Source organism: Saccopteryx bilineata, chromosome 3 (assembly GCF_036850765.1).
Source record: "Saccopteryx bilineata isolate mSacBil1 chromosome 3, mSacBil1_pri_phased_curated, whole genome shotgun sequence".
NCBI classification, from domain to species: domain Eukaryota; kingdom Metazoa; phylum Chordata; class Mammalia; order Chiroptera; family Emballonuridae; genus Saccopteryx; species Saccopteryx bilineata.
In genome coordinates, this window is record NC_089492.1 from 220123950 (window position 1) to 220147798 (window position 23849).

Consider the following 23849-nt stretch of genomic DNA (forward strand, 5'->3'; position numbering starts at 1 on the left):
TTTGCCTTATGAGAGAATAATAATATGAATCTTAGGATTCTTATAAAATTATAATTGCTAAATATAAATATTTTTCAATAATTATATTCTTTCAAAATATAAGTCAACATATTTAAAATTAAAAGCTTTCTTATAAAACAGGAAAATACATCAAATTAAATTAATATAGAAGAATATATATTTGGACATTATCTCTACAAATTTATTGAAATGCAATATTTTTTAAAAAGGTACTAATCATTAGGTTTTTAAAATATATATATTTAAATTTATATACAAATTTTACCAGTGAATGCAAATACCTAAAATATTATTTTAAATAATGATATTATATTAATATTGCACTTGATTAAAATCCATGGTAAAATAACAGGATTGAATATACATATGTGTAGAATAATTAAAAATGTTTGCAATCAGTTCAATTATTTTCAGTAATTTTGCCTTCCTACTCTACTATAAAATAAGCTGAAAATGCTTAAGAACTACTGGCATCTATTCGATGACAAACTTTTATGTTAATACATTCCAATATTTATTGGTGCATCACTTTCATATCTTACATTAGCCCAAATTATCAACTGTTTTGTTTAATAGATATATACTTAGATATACCCAAATTTCTATCAACATCTATGTTTTACTTCTTATCTTTCAGGATATATTTCTCAACTAAATTTGTTTTTTCTTAAAATGCATATTTTACTGCTTTTTGGGGGGTATTTTTCTGAAATGAGAAGCAGGGAGGCAGAGAGACTCCTGCATGCTCTGGACCGGGATCCACCCGACAAGACCTCTAAGGGGCAATGCTCTGCCCATTTGGGGCATTGCTCCATTGCAACCAGAGCCATTCTGGAGCATTGAGACGGAGGCCATGGAGCCATCCTCAGTGCCCAGGCAAACTTTGCTCCCACAGAGCATTGGCTGCGAGAGGCGAAGAGAGAGACAGAGAGAAAAAAGAGGGGGAAGGGTGGAGAAGCAGATGCGTGCTTCTCCTGTGTGTCCTGGCCAAAAATCGAACCCAGGACTTCCATATGCCAAGCCGATGCTCTACCTCTGAGCCAACCTACTAGGGCCTTAATGCTTTTTAAAATAAAGTTCCAAGAGAAGAATTATTTTTATTATGCTAGTTAACTTAAAAAAAAAAAGATTTGGGGGATGAAATGAACAATCTATCCCATGTACATATAATGACTGTCCTATTAAAATAATGATTGTTTTTTAGTTTCAATTGCATCCTTCCTGCTTATACTTATTCTTTAACTCTATACTGCTCAACTGAATTTATTCACTTTTAAAGTTTATTATTCTCTTTTCTTTTTCCTTCTCTATTGAAAAAGCTGAATAATACAATAGTAATGGTGTCTCATTTAGAGATAATTTGAAGGGATCTAGCTTGTTCTGCTGCATGAAGAATGTAGTAGAGACTGATCATATTTATGAAGTAAATTTACACTAGGTTATTGAATAAGTCATAAAATAAAAACACTGCCCATCAATAAGACCTGTACTTTTTTAAAGTAAATTTTCTAAATATTTTTTGAAGACTTCTCTTACTTGAGACAACAACCCTACTCAGTATACAATTATGAATGCTGCATTTGAAGAAGGTTTTCAATTGACTTCTAAGTTTCAGCAGTGTCAGCTAAAGCAGTCTTCACTCTAAGAAAACTAAAGGGTCTTTGTCTGACCAGAAACCATCTAATGATGTAAAGAATAGTGATTAACTGATTATGGTGAATAAATAATTTTCCATGAAAATGCACAAATTCAGACATTTCTAATTTGTATAATGTTCATGGGTCATCTAGAAAACTTCTTTGTTCTAATTAGCAGTGATTAACATAACAATAGCTTTCTAAAAATTATTAGAATCACCTTGAGGACACAAATTAAAAATTAATACATTTATAGAAATATTAAAAAGGTAACAGTAGCAATAGTTATAACAAACTAATTCTACTTTGAAAAATTCTCATGTTCCCTTGATATACTTATCATCATCATCACCATCATCATTATCATCATATCTAATACCATTATCTACTGTTTGATTTGCAAAATGCTATGCATTTTATATAATGAGTCAACTTTAATGTTTACAACAGTCCAGTGAGGTCAGTGTCATTATTGCCTCGAATTTAATGAACATAAAATGTTCAATATTTTGAATGTGAATTTAATGCTCAATAAAATTTTTATCATGTTTGGTTCTGATTAACTTCCAATTTCTCTAGATTGTTGGGTTGAAAATTTATCACTAATATATAAATATTTAAGAGATCTATGTTCAACTTATTAAATTCACATTGAAATTAGTGATGTGAAAATATATGAAAGAAAGAAAACATAGTTCTGATAATACTAAATTTGCCATGTGTGGGAGGAACACACTTTCACTACAGGTTTAAAAAAAATTCTTTGTTTTTATTTTGATCAAAAATATCAGACTGAAAATAAAGACAAGAAGAATGATAAAGTAGTTTTTTTAATGAGATTTAAAAGAAAACAATATTGGCACAATTCATTCACAATAGAATTGAAAGTTCTACAAGACTGTGGCACATCATAGGAAATAAATTTGAAATTTTGATTTAAATGTGATTGAAAAAATTATTAGTAAAATAACTAAAATATAACACAAAGGGAAACAAAAACATTTTAACTAATAGACTTCTTTATCATCATATGAAGTTTTTGTCAAAATTACTATATTTAAATATATGGTTCTGCCCTGGCCAGTTGCTCAGTGGTAGAGTGAGGACCTGACTTATGGAAGTTCTGGGTTGAATCCCCAATCAGGGCATACGGGAGAAGTGACCATCTGCTTTCCACCTCTTCTCTTTTCTCTCTCTCTCTCTCTCTCTCTCTCTCTCTCTCTCTCTCTCTCTGCCATAGCTATGGTTCTAATAGTTTGAGCAATTTGACCCTGGGCACTGAGGATGGCTCTATGGCCTCTCCTCAGATGCTGAAATGGCTCCTTTCTGAGCAACGGAGCAGTGGCCTTAGATGGGCAGAGCATTGCCCCCTAGTGGGCTTGCTGGGTGGATCCTGGTCGGGGCACATGTGGGAGTCTGTCTCAATGCCTCCCTGCCTATCACTTAGTAAAAAGAAAAAGAAAAAAAACATATGATCCCAAAAGGAAGACAGAATACTCTGGATTGTTTTGTTTCTTTAGATTTATCAGAAATTAAATATAACTTTCTTAATGAAAGCTGTACCTTTTCAATGTAAAGATATCTGTGATTTCATATAAATTTCCAAATCCCGAATTGCTACCAGAATTATTTTTCAAATATTGTTTTCTATAGACTTTCACAAAACAAGATTGCCAATCATGAAGATGTAAACAAATTGTATTATCAGACCATTTAAAGTTTGCCATGACTACATATGAACATCAAAATGGAATAGTCATGTCTGTTTAACAACACAATAGGCAATTTCCTCATAGTACAAAAACCAAAGCATGCACTTATATCATTCTAGATCAGGGGTCTGGAACCTTTTTGGCTGAGAGAGCCATGAACGCCACATATTTTAAAATGTAATGCTGTGAGAGCCATACAATATGTTTAACACTAAATACAAGTAAATGTGTGCATTTTATGTAAGACCAACACTTTTAAAGTACAATAAGTCTCTGAATTCTTTTAATAACATTGTTATGCTGTTGCTAACCAATAATGAATAAAGTACTTCTTACCATTAATGCGACTTCTGGTGCTGCATGGTTTTGCTGATGGCTTTGTAGTCTGGTTGATATGTAGTGAGGTTAAGCTTCATGCAGGCGTTGAGACTTTCATTCATTAAACGTGATTGTAAGTTGGTCTTAACATTCTTTAGATGTGAGAAAGACTGCTCACATGCATACGTAGAGCCAAACATTGTCAGTACAGCAACATTCACATGCTACAGTGCCTGGTATGTGATGGGAAGCACATTCCAAGTTTTAACAATCAGCTAGTCCGTGGTTTGAAGTTTTTTCATTTCTCCCCACTTGTGTTTGCTCGCCCACTCTGCTTGCTGTCATGCAAGTCTTTCCAAATCTTCATTCAGTGACTTGAATTTATTCACCCACATGTCTGAGGCCTTGAGGTCAGCAGCTTATAGCTCAAAATCTCTGACGGATACACCGGGGATGTAACTCAGGTCAGCGCTGTCCACTGCACACTCGTGTGGATGGGTGATGAACCTAAAAAGATGAGCGTGCTCACCGAATTCTCCAAAGCGCACTTTGAATGACTGCAGGAGATTAAATATGAAGCCCGCTAGCTTCTGGAGATCAAGATGTTGAGCAGGGTCACTTGCTGTGCATGCATCTTTAAACTCTTCCAATTTTTCAAAGTGTAGTAAATGACTTGTTTCAATGTCGGCGATGAAGAGTTCTAGCTTGTTTTCAAAGGCAAATACTGATTGTTGAAGGGATAAGACTGTATTTCCAACACCTTGCATTTTCACATTGAGCTGGTTCAGATGTTCAATCATGTCCACGAGATAGTAGAACTTCAGGAGCCACTCAGTGTTAGCTAACTCAGGATGCTCGACCTTTTTCATTTCAAGAAAAGTCCAGATCTTGCTCAGACAAGCCATGAAACGGCTGAGCACCTTTCCTCTTGACAACCAACAAACATTGCTGTGCAGAAGGAGACCAGAATAATTATTCCTAGCTTCATTCAGCAGTGTTTTAAACTGGCGATCATTTAAAGCTCGAGCAATAATAAAGTTGACCACCCGAATGACCAGTGACATCACATATCCAAGCTGCTCGCCACACATCTGAGCACAAAGTGCCTCCTGATGTAGGATGCAGTGAAAATTTAGGATGGGTCTCTTTTCATATTCATGAAAAAGTTCTATAAATCCTCTTTTTTTCTCCACCATGCATGGAGCACCATCAGTACACACCGAAATAAGTTTATCCATCGGTAGATTTTTTTCTTTAGCAAACTCAGTGAAAGACTTGAATAAATTCTCCCCTCTTGTTGTCTCTTTCATAGGCAAAATGGCAAGACTTTCCTCATGTAGTGTGACAGCATACCTTGCAATCATGCTGAACTGGGATAAATGGCTTATGTCTGTTGACTCATCCAAAGCGAGAAAAAAGAATGGTGCTGCATTTATTTTTTTTCACTTGTGTTGCCTCTATTTAATTTGCCATCATGATGGTACGATTATGAATAGTCCTTGCCAACAGAGGCATGTCTTTTATTCATTTTATTATCTTGTCTTTATCCAAAAAGCCATCAAAAAAAGTTCATTGGCAACATCAAGCATGAATGTTGGCATACTCCCTGTCTGTAAATGGCTTTCTATTTCTCACAATTGCTGAAGCACCAGCAAAGCTAGCCAAATTCTAGTCACCTTGTTGGGTCCAAACACGGAGTTGTTGCTGACTAGTTTGCACTCTGCACAGTAGCTCTTGACATGCTTTCTTCCTGCTGTCCCCTGCTGGATATTTCAATGTGAATGTAGATGGCATGTGTTGAAGTGCCGCTTTATGTTTGACCGTTTCATAGATGCAATTTTATCATTGCATATTAGACACACTGTAGAACCTGCTCTCACCACAAAGGTGAATTGCTCTGTCCATTCCTGCTGAAAAGTACGATACTCCTCATCTTTTTTTCTTTTAGCCATCTTCTTTGTCAAAAGGGTTTCTGCAATTAGCTAGCTGACTACTTGATTAAAAGGAGGGAAGTTACTTCCTGACCTCACAATGACCCATGTACATTATGCATTATCCAATAAAAATTTGGTATTGTCCCAGAGGACAGCTGTGATTGTCTCCAGCCACCCGCAACCATGAACATGAGCAGTAGAAAATGAAGGGATTGTAATACATAAGAATGCTTTATATTTTAACATTACTTTTTTTACTAAAGATTTGTCTGCAAGCCAGATGCAGCCATCAAAGGAGCCACATCTGGCTCATGAGCCATATGTTCCCGACCCCTGTCCTAGATGGTATAGCCTACTACACACCTAGGCTGTGAGGTATACTACCATTGTATATGTATTCTTTTGTTTACTGAAATATCATTATTGGGCATATGATTATAATTTAAAATTAGTAAGATACAACACTAATTAGCTGTCTTTAATTCCCTCAAATAGAAACAGAAAAACATAGTGAATTGTACATTACCAGTCACAGAAATTTCTTTAACTTTTTTTTAAGTATCTGCAACTCTCCAACCTTCCCACCCCCAGATCTGCTAAAAAAGGTTAACTAAGTTAACTCTATGTTTTGTAAGCAGAAGTAGATGTTACAATACTTAAATAAATATAAATTTCCTTGGGATATTTTATTTTACCTTTTTCTAATTAAAAAAAAACTCTTAAGAAAATGGGTAGTGCAAGTATTAACTCTTTTCCCTCTGCTAGAGAAACAACAAAGTCAGCATTTAAAATGGAAGCAAATACAGCATTTCAGTCAATTACAGAATTCTCTTAGAAATAATCCTTGCTTAAAAGACATTGGAAGTTCTCAAACTGAGGTAATGAAGATAATGTCAAAATCAGAAATTGTATTTTGCCAGAAGCGTCAGGTTACTCAGCAAAGACAGTTCTGTTTTGTGCCACTGAATAGTCTCCTTTGTCAATAGTAATTTGTGGAAATCAAAATGGAACAGCTGTTTTTCACTTGTGATGCGGACTCATGAAGATGACCTTTGTGTTGGGTGTTAAATCCCGCAACATTAGGACTTTATGTTTTAAATGATGCCCAAGCATTTTCACTTCTTGGCCTTCATGATTTATAAAGTGGCCAAGTTAATTAAAAACTGTAGTCTAGCTGGTTTCACTAACATAAGAATTCCCAATGGAAAAGTCCATAAATCTTACAACCAAGAACACGTAAGATTTTTGTCAAATTGAAATTAACCTGATTCAATTCTAGATATCTGCTGTACACCATATGTATACAGATAACAATGCTATATTGTACACTTAAAAATTTATAACCAGAGTACGTTTAATATTATGTATTCTTTACCAGAATTTTAAATAATTACCTAATTGGAAAAAAGCCAATGCTACAGTTCTACTGATTTTATAAATCATTATTTCTGAGAGAATGATAATAATTCACTTATTTGAGTGCTTTTTTTTTTTTTTTTTTGCTTCCTGCTAAAAATCATCTTAGTCCATCCTGGCCAGTTGGCTTAGTGGTAGAGCGTCGGCCTGGCATGCAGGAGTCCCAGGTTCAATTCCCGGCCAGGGCACACAGGAGAAGCACACATCTGCTTCTCCACCCCTCTCCCTCTCCTTTCTCTCTGTCTCTCTCTTCCTCTCCCGTAGCCAAGGCTCCATTGGAGCAAGGTTGGCCAGGCGCTGAGGATGGCTCCGTAGCCTCTGCCTCAGGCACTAGAATGGCCCTGGTTGCAACAGAGCGATGCCCCAAGATGGGCAGAGCATCACCCCCTGGTGGGCATGCCAGGTGGATCCCAGTCGGGCGCATGAGGGAGTCTGTCTGACTGCCTCCCTGTTTCCAACTTCAGAAAAATACAAAAAAAAAATCATCTTAGTCCATCAGAAAGGTCACAGTCGAAGAGAGGTTAGTTAAAAATTCAACTCCTCTTCTTGGTCAAGGTCAAAAAAAAGAGGAGAGCTAACATTGCAAACCCATTCCGTTACAATGTTTTGAAAATGCACACCATTACATGTTACGTATATGTTTAATTTTTTACATTTTATTATATTCTTAAAGCAGATATTGCTGTCTAAAATGACACAGAACTATGAACAAATGTGCATCATAATTAGTAATGAAATATTTGAATATTTTATACTATACCATAGCTTTTGTTTTAATTTTTGAATGTTATCTTGTAGCTGTATCAAATATTGCATTAAAAAAAAGAAATGAACTAAAGTATAAACTTTGTGATTATAAATTATTAAAATAAGAAATTCAGGAAAGAAAACTGTGTTTCTTGTATAGCTACATAGAATTCCAAAAACTGATGGAATTTTTCTTTACTTAAATTTGAGGTCACAGACTCCTGGCAGACCTATGTACTCTGGCTGCATGATTACCAAACGAATTCATTCTGATGAGCATTTTAATGGCACTAAACTAAGGCATGATGATGGCTGCTTTAAAAGTACCTTTCTGTTTAATAGCACTAATTATTAGCCACCCTTCACATTGAGAAGATAACCTAATTGCTATTAATTTGTTTGGCACTCACTGTATTTATGTTATTCACAATGAGCTCATTTGACTTTAATATGAAATATAATATGTGATGCCATAGGAATCCCATCATAATTGAACAGTAAAACATGCCCACTTGTTGTGAGGCACCATAAGTTCCCCCCACAGAATGGGAAGGCCTCCTTAGTTGTTTCTCAAGAGTGAATCACTGTCCCTTGATCCTTTGTAATAAGAAATGTTTATTAAAAAATAAGAAAATCCTGAGAAAAGGCTTATATTGAGCTAGAAAGATTAATTAAAAATATGATGAATAAAGTGTTGCATGCTAGTTATGCAGTGATAATGATAAAAGAGAGTTGTCTCAATTATCAAAGGCGTGTGTTTCCAGTAGAATGATTAAGAGTGAGATGTAAAGACACAGATTTTCAGGCTAAATTGCTAGCCATATTATTTTCGCCATTGACAGTTTCTGTAAGCATTTTTCACTTCTAAAATGAGCAAACACTAGGTGCTCACATAGGAGTTTTGAGAGTATTATGATATCAAAGCATTAAGCATGATCTCTGTGACTTAGTAAATGCTTCAAGTTAACTGTTAATATTATTAATAGCAATAAAAAAACTTTAAGTAGGTAAGATTTATTTAATCTTTGTTGTTTAAAGTATGTGATCATTTTTAAACTTTCTGTTAAACAAGGAAGCTTTAGTTTATTCCATTTTTTTTTACCGTCAACAATGACATTTCCCCACAAATTGTAAACTTTGGCCCTACAGTGAGTCAAGCTGGGTATTAAGACAGCCACATACTGCATATCTCCACTTTCTCCATCACCGCGTTTCCTGTGGATGTCAATCTGCTGCTCATACCAATGAGCAGTTCATGTATTTTCTCTTTTTATCCATCTTACCTGTTTCAATTTCCTTGAGTTAATTCAGAGAAATGCTTCTTCCCCTAAGTGCCTTGTTTAAAGCATCTTGTTATGTCAAGCTAAGTAATGTCATTTATAACAGAAGAAGAGTATTGTTGTCCAAGGAAAGCAAAATAGCGTTTGCAAACTGACAGGTATTCCTGTTTGCTGACTGGCCAAATTTCAATTGCCTTGTTTGGCACACACCTTTGAGACTTAGCCTTCTTTCTGTACTGGGTGCTTCTTCTGACAATATGTTTTTTGCATATACATGCCATTAAATAATTGCTGCTGTGCTTTATATTTTGACTAGCAGTATATATTTTTCAGCTTGTAAAGTGTCTTTTTTTTTCTCAGAACCAATCTATAATGTTACAGTCTATGGATAAAGTAATGCCTGGGTGAGTCTCTCATCTGTTTTCTTATCTTTCAGAGAAATTAAATGATATCATAATTATTTCTCCTCCAGGTTTTACTGGTATATTTGGAAATTTAGAGAAAAGTTTACTTAACATCATGAAAGATTATTTTTCCTTTCTTTTCAAATAAGGTATTTAGAACAGTTTTTTTTGTGTGTGTGCACACTGGTAGCATAATCTATTTAATCAGTTTAACCTCCCTTGGAGTGACTCAAAATTACTGTAGAAACAAAGCAAATCTTGTGTCAGAAGAAAGGATTATAATATAAAATAAGGGTTAATGAAAATACACCTTAGAAATAGGAAATACGATTAGAGGTGACATATTATAATCAGCCACGAGGGATTCTTCAGGCACCCAGGAAAAACACACACACAGCTCTTCTGGTTTTGTCATCGTACCAGACTTCCATTTACTAATGAATTCAGAAATAATTGTCACCTTAGGGCTCTATAGAGTAGCATGAAGTAGGATTGTATAGCTATAAACACTGCTTTAGGAGGGCAACCTGCAGTTTTCATACCTTGTTGCCTGAAACAAAGCCCAGAGTAAAACAATTGCACATGAACTCTTTGGACTTCCAAGAGCAATTAAAAAAGTAGGATTTCTAATAACTGTTTTAATTTTAAGCTCTAGGATGTGAACCCCATCACTGTTCAATTATCAGAATCTGGTCATCTCCTTAGCTATATAAGCACATAAATATTTTGATATATAATTTGTCATCCAGTATAATCACATCAGCTCTATTTGTTCCAAATAGAGACTCTTGATGTCTTAAAGTGATGACTCAACCACTAAGTAGAAACAAGGAGATAAGTTACAAATGTGGAGACACAGCAACTAACACACTTGATTGATTAGTTGATGGGGATAAATAAAAGATGGTTGTAAAGAGTTGTGAGGCACATATTTGTGAAATAAAGCTCAGAGATTTGTGGCTTCAAAGCTTTAAAGTGATTTTTGTCTGTATGAAATTACTGAAGTGGCAATTGAGATCATACAATTTAACGGTTATTTCAAGATTGTGGGAAACTATTAGCAAATATAAGTGACTGTTACTAAGAAAGATTGTATACTAGCCCAAGATGGTCAACCAAATTCTTTTTGTCTGCAATATAGGGGTGGAAAAAAGCAGGTTTGCAGTTGTTTTAATGAAAAAATATATAATAACAGAATAATGATGTAAGCATAAACTGTGCATTTGCATATACATAACTGTAAACCTGCTTATGCCCACCCTTATCCAAGCTTATTGAAATGTAAGCTTGCTAAAATATAAGCTTCAGAGGGGCAAAATGTCTCTTTGTTTTGCTTTTTGATATACTCTGAGAGCAGAGGAAAATACCTGGAATACATCAAGTGCTGAATAAATATATGTTTATTGAATGAAATTTGTTTCTAAATTATTATGTTGTACATATCTTTCCACAGTCTGAAACTATTAGTTCAAGCATTGACTCCTTGTAAAATGTTATCTGGTTCTTCTTAACTATGGGGTGTCAAAAATGTTTCCATTTGTTTTCTTTGTTTCTATAGATTCTGGGCAAATATATCCATATTGAGAATTAAACAAGTGGACTCTATAGCCAGATTGCTTGGGTTAAAATCTCAGCTCTCTCTTTTACTGGCTGTGTTTGTTACCAAAGTCAGAACACAAAATTTCTCTGTGCTTCTCTTTCCATAGCAGGAAAAGGATTTAATAAGAGTGTCTGACTAATGAGAATGCACTTAAAATGTGTAGAAAAGAACAAAATGGATAATGATCATTCAATGAAGTATAGACAACTTTATTATTGGTACTAGTATGGAACATCTACAGTAACTTTTTTCATGCTAAATATTGTAGGAGACCGAATAAATAAACAGGGTAGTTTTGCAATATGGACAGAGGTGCTGGGTCCAAACCCTAGCTCATTTGCCTAGTTAAAAAAGAGCTACACCTGATTCTCATTTGTCTCACCCATGTTCTCCGGAGGAGGCTGGAGTTTATTATTATTGTAAATAGATTTGAATGGTATGGTTGGGGCTGTCTTTGAGTTGCCTTGGAAAATTAATTGAATTGCTGATGGACCACATTTTTTCTAGGAATAAAAGTGGTTGTGTTTCTTAGAGCAGACACATTACAGGTAGAGACTGTTTGCTGTGGTGTCCTACTGAACCCATATGTGTGTGTGTGTGTGTGTGTGTGTGTGTGTGTGTGTGTGTATATCTTTAAGTCCCTGTCTATCATTTATTTCAGGGGTAGTTAACCTTTTTATACCTACTGCCCACTTTTATATCTCTGTTAGTAGTAAAATTTTTTAACCACCCACCGGTTCCACAGTAATGGTGATTTATAAAGTAGTGAAGTAACTTTACGTTATAAAATTTATAAAGCAGAGTTACAGCAAGTTAATGTATATAATAATAATTACTTACCAAGTACTTTATGTCAGATTTTCACTAAGTTTGGCAGAATAAATCTTTATAAAACAACTTACTATAGTTAAATCTATCTTTTTATTTATACTTTGGTTGTTCCGCTACCACCTACCATGAAAGCTGGAATGGCCACTAGTGGGAGGTAGGGACCAGGTTGACTGCCAAAGATTTATTTCAATTCCATACCTTTTCCCATTCGAAGACCCCGTAATAGACTCGTCATGGCTGGACCACGACAGTTGGCACCCATATGTGCGGCCATCAAAAAAGGGAAAGAGAGACCCTGGCCGGTTGGCTCAGTGGTAGAGCATCGGCTTGGCATGCGGAAGTCCCAGGTTCGATTCCCGGCCAGGGCACACAGGAGAAGCGCCCATCTGCTTCTCCACCCCTCCTCCTCTCCTTCCTCTCCGTCTCTCTCTTCCCCTCCCGCAGCCGAGGCTCCATTGGAGCAAAGATGGCCCAGGGGCTGGGGATGGCTCCTTGGCCTCTGCCCCAGGCACTAGAGTGGCTCTGGTTGCAACAGAGCGACGCCCCGGAGGGGCAGAGCATCGCCCCCTGGTGGGCAGAGAGTCACCCCCTGGTGGGTGTGCTGGGTGGATCCCGGTCGGGTGCATGCGGGAGTCTGTCTGACTGTCTCTCCCCATTTCCAGCTTCAGAAAAATACAAAAAAAAAGGGGGGGGAAGAGGAGAGGTAATGGAACTCCCCAGAAGTGTTCACATGAAGTAAGTATAAAGCTTTTAGAGAGTAAAGCTTTTAAGTAGAGTTTGGTGAGAAAGTATAATTAGAAATAATTCAGGAGAAAAATAAATATGGGAGTGGTAGAATCAAAAGTGAGGGACCTTTTACTTTTTGTACAAATGTTTTTATTTGAGAAGAAGCTGTTTGAACAGAATGAGGTAGAAACAGAGGAATGTAAATATGAGAAAAACTTGGAGTCTGAGAATAACTTGGGAGATAAGAATATCATAGCTTTGGCCATTTTACACTTTGCACCTCCGCAGCTCTCTGCTCCCAAAGTCTTTGTCTTGGACCCTTGGAGATCTCCAAGGATCTGAAAGCTTTGGATCAGGCTCGAGATGCAGGGGAAAAAATGGAGGAATTCAGCAATATTAGGCAAAGTCCTGATGAGCAATATCAAGAATTTGTTTCATGGCTGATTCCGGCAGTTGAAAGAATAGCGATAGAAAAAGAAATTTATATCAGAATATGCGCTGATGTTGGGACTTCATACATGCAAGATCTTGCTTTTGCCACAGCCCTTACTGTGAGGATTCCAAGAATTTTTTATAAAAGGCAGGACAAATGAAAGAAAGAAGGTCAGGGAAATACTTCTGCCTGTGAATCTTGTTTCCAATGCGGCAGCTGGGTTGGGCCCAGACTGGCAGAGGCTGCAGCCAAGGGGAAGGCAAAGCTGGGAGGTGAACTGGGAAGCCTTCCCTACCCTGGTAAACTAGGTCTGCCACTTGGATGAGATGGAAATAGAGGCTTTCAGTGGCACAAGACTCGGCATGATTAGTCTAGGCTGCCAGTTGTAGCACCTATTAGAATTTGAGCTTTAATAAATAAAAATACGTAAGAGTTTGGGAAAATTACAGCTTTGTCCCATTATTCTCTAACTTTCTCTAAACTATCATTTTATTTCTTTCCTATTCTATGCCTAGAAAGAGGGCAAAGGGGGAGCCTGTTTGGATCTGCCTAAACAAAAATCTCATATGGCCGCCTTGAGATTTTTTTTTTATTTTTTTAAATTTTTATTTAATTTTTATTTTATTTTTCAGAGACAGAGAGAGACTCAGAGAGAGGGATAGACAGGGACAGACAGACAGGAATGAAGAGATGAGAAGCATCAATCATTAGTTTTTCGTTGTGTGTTGCTGTGGCACCTCAGTTGTTCATTGATTGCTTTCTCATATGTGCTTTGACTGGGCGCCTTCAGCAGACCGAGTAACCTCTTGCTTGAGCCAGCGACCTTGGACTCAAGCTGGTGAGCTTTTTTTGCTCAAACCAGATGATTGTGCACTCAAGCTGGTGACCTCGGGGTCTTGAACTTGGGTCTTCCGCATTCCAATCTGATGCTCTATCCACTGCACCACTGCCTGATCAGGCCGACTTGAGATTTTTCAAGAGAGATTTCTGTTTAGTATTTATTCTTATCATGTTCCTATTAAAATAGCCCTATGTAAGATCAAGAAGGCCACATTCTAATCTCTAAAATCCCGGGTTTCACTCTTCGTTTCTGTAATTGTATGTGAAGTCTCTGTTTAATGTCTAAATGTGTCTGTTTTCAAGGCCTGAATTATGTTCTTGCTTGCAAAAATTGGAAATGCTGGCTCTAATATTGTAAAAATAAAATATTCCCACAAATTTAAAAATTTAATTGGGACAAGTAAAGCACACTTATTAAAATTTAAATAAAATGAAATGTAGATCCTAAAGACTTCCTAATTTGACCAAACTGCTCCAAGCTAAAATTGCTGCAGCTGCAAAGCTTGAAGCAGGGTGGATTTGCTTAACAAAGATGTAAATTTTTTCTTTTGTTCTTTGAATTGCCTGTTGATTGATTGGGTAGAAGTGTTTTGATGGATGTGGGAATGTTTCTTGAAAGTGAATTTGCTGTATTTTGTTGGAGTTGGCATTGAGACGGTGTTTCTGCAGTTTTTGAGGTCAAGGTATTGTGGAGTGTACTCAACAAATGCTTAAGGGTCAATTATATATAATTTATATATATAAAGAGGGGGAGAGATCATGTCCTAGAACTCCTGCGAATCTATTTACTTTGAAGAAACCTTTTGAATGCTGATGTACAGGAGACACCAAACCTCTTTCTTTTGCAAACTTCTACCCTCTTTTATTTGATCCAGCTATGTGGACAAGTCCTGCCAGGGGTGAGGATGACAGAGACTCAAAGACCCACCTCCGGGGACCAGGTTTAGTGATGCAGATCCACTTTATTCAGGAAGTAAGCTAGCTTATATACATGGATTCAGCCAATAGGATGTTACAGCATGTCCTTCATAGCCAATGGCTGAGAAGATCAGGGAGCTGCATGGTTGGTGCTAAGTCACTTCCTTATAGCAGGAGAGCTTCCTTCCTGTGTATGCCCAGGAGGGTTCTGGGAGCTGGAGTATTCTCACAGCATTGCATCAGCCACAGCCGCTAGGAACGTGCTCTGCACTCCACCCACACAGCTAGTAATGCTGTTTTGTCTTTTTCTAAATAGTTTCATATATACAGAAAAAGTTTATACCACACAGCTAGTAATGCTGTTTTGTCTTTTTCTAAATAGTTTCATATATACAGAAAAAGTTTATATAGGCAGATGTGGACCCTCAAAACCCTCAGCGAGATCTTATGAGCATGGTTTTTAAGGTCTGTAATGACCAAGAGGAAAAGAAAAGGAGGACAAAGCCCAAAAGAGATCAGGAACAATACCAGCTCTTGGCATACACCCTTAAATGCTCCAATGCCCCAAAGGGGCCTCATAGGACTCATCAGGGCCCTGTTTCCAGAATGGAAAGAAAGGTCATTGAGCTAAAGCCTGCCAGGCTTCTCTGCCCCTATCAGGGACATACCTTTGCTGTGGAAAGAAAGGGACACTGGAAGGTAAGCTGCCCCCTCACTCCTCTAAGGGAGGGTTCAGTCTCTTCCAGACCTGCTCCAGCCACCTGTGACCTAACCTTGCCCAGCATGCTGAGACTTGCCACTGAAGGCTAAAGGTACCCAGGGCCATCAGCCCCATCTCATGTCACCGTGGACGAGCCTAGGGTATTTCTTCCAAGTAACAAGTAAACTGATCTCATTTCTTATGGACACAAGGGCCAGTTACTATGCTTTGCCTGAATATTTGAAATTTTATTCATCCCTCAAAGATCTCTGTGGGTGTTGATAATCTTTATTTTCTGCTGCTTTGTTAAATATATAGTGTTTCCTTTATTCCTCTTGCCTTAATGCCCCATGCCTATTTTAGGCTGAATCCTGCTCCTAATTTAGATGAATTTACCTCTGCTACCCAGCATAGTTTATCCCAAGGTTCTCTTCACCATGCTATGGCTGCAGAACTCCAGGGAAAGGCATCCTGGGTACATCTCTCCAGTTTAAAGTAAACTGAAGCTGCATCTCCATACGTGGTGTGGAGGGCTTTAGCAGTCTATCTCAATCATTACCAGCTAGAAACAGTGGTCATTGGGACTTGGACTCTAGCTGGAAAATGTGGAAATGTGACCACAACTCCAGTGCCTTGTGGACTTTTCCTGAATGTGTGTGACTCCTGCTTCTTGGGACAGTTCTCAGACTGAAGTGGAGTTGGGTAACATTTACAAATAATATCAAGAGATGATGGTGTCAACATAGACTTGGTGAAATTACATTAATATGTTAAGGACATTTAAGACTGTAAGAATTTTATTATAGATCCTATTGTATTAGTTAAGACTTTGCTTGGAAATCTAATCACTTAATTTTATTAGGACACTTGTTTTAGTATCTGTTAGCATTGGCTATTTCAGTTTTGTTGTTTATTTTATATTTTTCCAGTCTTCCTCCAAATTGAAACATGAGAATTCAGATGAGTATGAATCACAGCACATAAATTAATGTTTAAAAATTTAAAAAGGGGGATATGTTGGGGACCAAATAAATAAACAGAGTAGTTTTGCAATCTGGAGAGAGATGCTGGGCTCAAACCCCACTTCATTTGCCTAATTAACAAAAAGCTACACCTGATTCTCATTTGTTTCACCTATGTTCTCCAGAGGAGGCTGGAAGCTAGTTTCTTATTAGTGTAAAGTAGATTTGAATGGTATGGTGGGGGTTGTCTTTGAGTTGCCTTGGAAACTTAATTGAATTGCTGATGGACCACATTTTTTGTATAAAAAAAGTGGATGTGTTTTTGGGAGCAGACACATTATGGCTAAGGAACAGTAGAGACTGTTTGCCGTGGCGTCCTCCTGAACCCGTGTGTATGTGTGTGTGTGTGTGTGTATCTTTAAGTACTTGTCTATCATTTATTTCAATTCCATACCTTTTCCTGTTTGAAGACCCTGTAATAAACTCATCGTGGCTGGACCGTGACAAAATATTCCTATTTAAGTGGGATTATTACATAGATTAAAGGTAAATTCTTTCCTTGGCAATTGAAAATCATCATATTGCTCTAGATATTAATTATATTTATATTAATATAACTTATTTACATTTATACATTATTATTATAACTTGCTTTTAAATTTTTATTTATTTATTTTTAGAGAAAATGAAAGAAAAAAAGACAGAGATAGACAGGGAGGAAGAGAGAAACACCAATTTGTTTTTTCACTTCCTTATGCTTTCTTTAGTTGATTCTTGTATGTTTGTGCCCTGACCAGGAACCAACCTGCAACCTTGGCATGTCCAATGACTCTCTTACCAACTGAGTTACCCGGCCAGGGCCATGTTATAACTTGTTTTTAAATCTATGTTTCCCATCTTAGACCACTGGTTTTTGTTGTTGTTTTTTAGAATCAAGACCTCCCTTATTTATCTTGGCAAACCTAAAAGACACGAGAATGTCCTATACATAGGTGCTCATGAAGTATATTTTGACTGATTGGTGAATGAGTAATTGAATAAATGAATGAATGAATGCATCAATATGCCAGTATTTGGCATCTGTGTACACAGATCACACTTTTTCTTCTCTGGTGCATACACTAGCTTACTTGCTCTGAAAATAATAATTATGCAAAAATAAAGATTCAAAGTAAAGAAGTTCTTATTTTCTTATAATTTCTGAATGCCAAAAATGTATAGCATGTAGAGTTGTATATCTATAATAATATATTAAAACATTTTTTCATAAATAATTTTAAGCTTTGTAACTTTATAAAAAACATTATAAAGAAAGAGTCAAACTTCTGAATTCTAAACATGAAAATGACTTGATAAAAACAGAACAATGTTATAAAATGTATTTGGTAAAAATGTTCATTGTTCTTGTTTATGGTTAAATTAGAAAGTATGATACTACTAGAACTTAGACACACTATCACACTATCACAAATATAAAATTCCTAAGATAAATAACATATTATTCAGGCTAGCATGTTTCAGTGAAACTTTAGTGTTTCACATAATGTACTTGAAGTTTAAGTCACTTAAATTTCAACTATAAAATTTAAAGGACTTCTTTCTATATTAAAAAAAAAATTCTTGGACATTGTAAAAGTGGACTTTGAACAGTAATATCTTACTTTTTCACATAAAACATTTCTATATATTGAAAGTAACAGGTTTATGTAGCAATATGTTTGGTCATCCTCAAAGCTCTTGTTATTTTATATTGAATAATCACATATGTAATTTCTTTGGGGAGCAGTTATTTTAAAGTGTTGATGCTCTTAAAGTCACTGAAAATGTCAAATGCTTTCAAAACTGTAAGAGAAAGATACCTCATGTTCAACAAAAACTTTCAGAATTTCAATCTTGAAGTAAAGCAGCAAAACTGAGATTTGATTTATATTTTATACCCTCTGTTATTACCTTCTCAGTACCTATGACATTTTGACATATCTTTTCAATGATCATAAGCACTTATATCTTATTTCTCAATCATTCATTTTTATACTCAATAAAAGAAATATAATGACCTAATTCAAAATATTCAAAGAAAATAATACACTTCCAATTTTATTCAGAATCTTGTTATTATCTTTGTATTATGTCATTTTATATACAATTAAAAGAAAATATAAGATCTTTGGGTGTATTTTAAAATTCTGATTATAACTGCAAAAATTCTTACACATTTTTTATTTTAAATTATCAAAATCCAATTACATTAAATAAATTAAGTGATAATATACTTATAAGGTAAATTAAATTAATAGATGTTATTCTTCCAATATCTGAATTTTATTTGCAAAATATATATGAATTTTATATACTGAATACTATTTTTTAAAGAAAAGCTTTCTGACCCATAGTTTAACCCATATAGTGAGTTGATGTTTTGGTTTATGTGTTGTCATTTCATTATTGTAAATTTTTGAATTAGAGTTTTTCTTCATTAAATTAATCCATGTTTTTATAGGTTAAATTAGGCAAAATATAAATAGGTAAAATATCTCATTTTAAAACTATGAATGCACTATATCATTAAGATTTTTATTGTTATTGCTTGTTTTAATTTTGGAATTGGCTTGCTAGTTCACTCTTCTGTTACATCATTAAACTGATTACAAAAAGATTAGTGCATATCATTTAACTACCATAGTCTCAGAAATTTTATTTAAACTGTAATTAACATTTCTGACTTTCAATAATTTTTATCAATATCACTTATAAATAAATATTTTACATTAAAAAGCATACACTCTTCAAAAATTTCATGAAGTTATACTTATTTATTCAAAGGTCTTAAGGTCTGATGATTGTCCTAGTTAAAAACAATGTAGTCTTTATGATGTTCACTTTAGAGGGGATGGTTGCCAGGATCTGTATATGAAATGTAAAATAATTGATAACATGAAAAGAAAGAATAGTCTCCTGCAGAGATTAAGTGTGTTTAACACCAGGACTAGCTTGCCTTGTCTGTGTTTGGAATAATATAGTCTTCCAATCTTGTATGACATTCCGATGACAGTATTTATATTCCATTATCAGTTAAAATATGGGGAAGAAGTTTCCTTGAAATTTCCCCAAAGTACCAGATATACTGCAATTCCCAGTTGTATGCTTGTTTGCAAGGCAGAGCCAGAATCAGCTAGAATACTAAACTACTTAGTTATACAACAGTGACCAGAGAATCTCAGAAATGTGAACTTCCCCTACTGTGTTCTTGCAACCACATTCTTTAAATGATTATCTAACATTTGGATATTGACGTTTTCCCATGTCTAAATAAAAAAACATTCTGAATAGTTAATGTTTTATTTTAATATTATTTTTGTTTAGTGTTTAAGAAACAGTTTAAAATACTGTAACAACAAAAGGTTTATTGAATATCTTTTTAAATAACATCTACTTATATTTTCAGACTGAGCACATGCATATTTTAAACTTTTTTGCTAATGTATTAAAAATTTGATTTAAAGAAATTATAATAGCTGTCATAAAAATATTTAAATCTTTTCAAAATATTTTACTTGAAACAAATTGAGTTAAAACCACTACTATAATATTCTTGGTTGAATTTACTAATTTTTATTGAAAGTGTTTATAATATTTGCCCCATTAAGGTGATACATTTTTAACAGCTCACATACACAGTACAAGCTAAGACAAAATAACCCAAATTAAATGAAAGGTAAATTTTAATTATAAAATTGTAAGCTATAAGTACTATTTCTAGCTTGTTTTAAATTAAAATAAATTCATTTTAAACGTCACACACATTTTGTCAGCAGTAGTTAGAAAATAATCCAAGATGATGCTTGTTTGATTCTTCAGTTTTGTTACTACATTCAAGTCAAATTAAAATGAATACACAAAGAATATATACAATATTAGATTAATAGAACCAAACAGTAAGCACCTAAGTGGCATTATATCTTTTTTTTCAAAAACAAAAATATATATTGGACTATTTAACAATAGTTTCACCCTAGTGTTACTACATTCAATGTACATATAAATATTAGATAAAATTCCAAATATATATTTATTTTGACCATTATATTCCTACACTTACTAATGATACTTAAAGATAAAATCATAGGTGTCATCAAATGGCAGAGTGAGGTATTTCTTTATTTGTCTGCTTCTCACACAGATACATAGCTACTATATCTTCTATCAATTTGATGTTGGTTCTCTACTTGGAATTCTTGACTGTTCTTGCAACCAGACATGATGTATCTTTAAAGATATGGTTACATTTTTCTAATTTATTTATCCATATATTCACTTATTCATTCAACAAAGCTACTCAAAAAAATAGATTAACAGTTGTTTGTCTAGAGCTTAAATAGTAAACAAGACACAAGTGTTTCCTTTGGGGAAAGATTCCTTGGAGGCTCAAAACTTTCACTGAGACCTGTAATATGGAAAGAGTTCTCTTGTCTATATCAGTGCTATAGGCTTTAAAGTCTGTGAAAATGTTTCACTGTTTATCCAGCTATTTGTGATAATAAGTATCTTTTCATGGCATACTTTGTGTCTAAAATAAGATCACACTCTTATCATAACACTGCAATCAATGGGACATTACACTTAGTTGGTGCTCATAAATATTTGTAGAATGTTCTCTTGGTCCATATCTCCTTTCCCCTAGATATCTATTTTGCCTAATTTCTCATTTTATTTAGTTTTCTGACCAAGTATCATCTTATCAGAAGGGGCTTTCAAAATGACACTCTCTAAAATAGTACTTCCAATCTTATCATCCTCTATCTGTTTACTTTGTTTATTTTATGTCACATCACATATAACTACCTGGCATATAAATTATTTGCTAAGTTTCCTATTTCTGACAACCATAGTGTAATGTATAATGCAAATTCTAGGAAAGCAAGGACTTTGCCTGTACAGCTGTATTATATATCCAACATCTTATAGTAGTTGGAAAACGTTAAATGCTCAATGAATATTTGTGAAGTTGATGAGAGTGTTTTACTATTTGCAGTCCAAGTTAGTATTCTATTATATTTTTGTTAAGAGTATAATAATAAGAAAAATCAATGTATTTTTAATTTATAGAGTATACTGTTTCTTTTATAGACAAGTTTATAAAATGAAGTATTGAAAAACTACTCCAAAATTTATAACTAGATTTTTCAAGTACAAGTAATACGCTATGTGTTGATTGGATCATGAAAATATGAACTGTCTAGCTGTAACTTGAACATTGACAACTTTCTATCCTGAGGATAGTATGTATATTTTTAAATGCCAAGAGCAAATTTAACAGTAGCTCATGGGATGTAGTAAGTCTTAACTCTGCTCACATGCTATTTTTTTCAGTGTTCTTAAAAATAATAATCTGGTTTAGAGCTACACTTCATGATAATTCTTCTATAAATTCTCTTATTACATCAACGTTTCTGCAATAGCTCTCTCTTTTTTATTTCAAACGTACATTAGTGTATGGCATACATTATATATTCACAGATATATACTACATTTAAACATGTCATGCAGACTGAACAGATGGTGCTCTTTTTGGTTTCACTTTATCTGTGAAATAATAGTTCTAAAATTTAAATACAAATTTTTGATGCTAAATTTGTGTTTAGTACTCTTTGTAATATGATATAATATGTGATCTATTCCTTAAGGGATGGAATATTCATAATAGAATCTACCTAAATTTAGATCTAATAATAAAAAATATAGCTGATTAGATATTAAATAAATAGTTGATTGCAAGCCAAAAAAATGGAAGGAAAATCTATTAGTCAATTTTGGCAATTTAGTTAGTAGCTAAACATTATTCGAATCATTACAGTTATCTCAAAACTTAAATGGGAATGTATTCTGTCTACTTTTGTCCTTATATTTAAGTGCTGTTTCTCTTTCTGAATGTGAAGATACTAATCTATTGTTATCATTTGCTTTCATTAGCGTATACAGTATTGTACTTCTATGTCATGGTATTTCTTCTTCCATTTTGGAAAATTTGCTCCTAGAATAATATATTTTTTTCTTTAGTTAGTTATTTCTATTATCTATTTCTTTAGGAAATAGTGTCTGTCTGCTATTAAGAGTGTTTTTATTTTTCTGACTACTTTCCCTTCTTGAAGATTGTATTAACTATTTCCTTTACAATTACCCTTGATTGATCATTGCCATACATTACACATGATGTATAGAAGGTTGCTTTATTTTGTTGTATTGAAAAATAAAGATTTTCTATAATTGTTTTTCTATAAAATGTTTTAAAGTAGTTCTGTCTTTAAAGAAAAATAAAAAGATATATAATTGTTATGTTAAATTATGAAGTTATTTATTTATAAAATGATATCATTTATCCACAATGTCTCTATATGTGTGGGGTTAATTCATACTAATTTAGTCTCACTATATGTCTCTTTTTAGTTCTATTTAATTCATTTATCATGTATATAATTAGATGTCTTAGTTTTCCAGCCTACATTGTGAGATCATCACTAAGATTCCCAAGAGAGTAGCCAACACTAGGCAGAAGTGTCTTAACAGAAGTAGGGTTTAATTCACTTGAGTAACATACCCACTGCTGCTCACATTCTGCATCTGAACATCATTCCTGTGGAAAATACATTTCTGAAAATACAACAAGCTCCCAGACAAAAATATGTGTGTCTACTGACATAGGAATTCTTTATAAGTCCATTTGAATTTCTTTTTACTGAATATTCACACCCACTTGATTTATTGTGTTGCTGTTAAACAAACTTCTCAAAATTCTAAATCTCATTATGACATACCTACACTTAAAAAACCAAGCAAAGCCTTTCATCATTTCAAAATAAAATACAAATATTTTCCAAAACAAGGAAATCTTTATGATCTATATTCATTTCTCCTTATATTCATATTACATTTTAGCCATATTTAGCACTTAAATTTTCTTTAAAAAATTAGCTAATTTTCATGACTAACATTATAATATTATTATTCTTTTATTCTGTGCTGACATTCATTTATTTAATTCATGTAAATCTAATGTTTTCTCATTTTAGGCATTAAATCATGAGAGTATTTGATGATACTTTCCTCTCTATAAATACAGTTTTAGTTAAGTGTTTATAAAGTGTGTTCCCATTACATAACTTTATATTTATTACCCGGTACTGTAATAATTGGTTAATTTATCTTTCTCCAAATTACACTTTGTGTTTCTTATTAGCAGAAATCACTTTTAACTATCTTTTTATCTTATATTCCCAGGAAAGTAGACACATTGTATAACTTTTTAAATATATTTACTTAATAATTAAAGTAGATATTTATAAAGAACTTTTAACACTCACCAATAAGAAAAC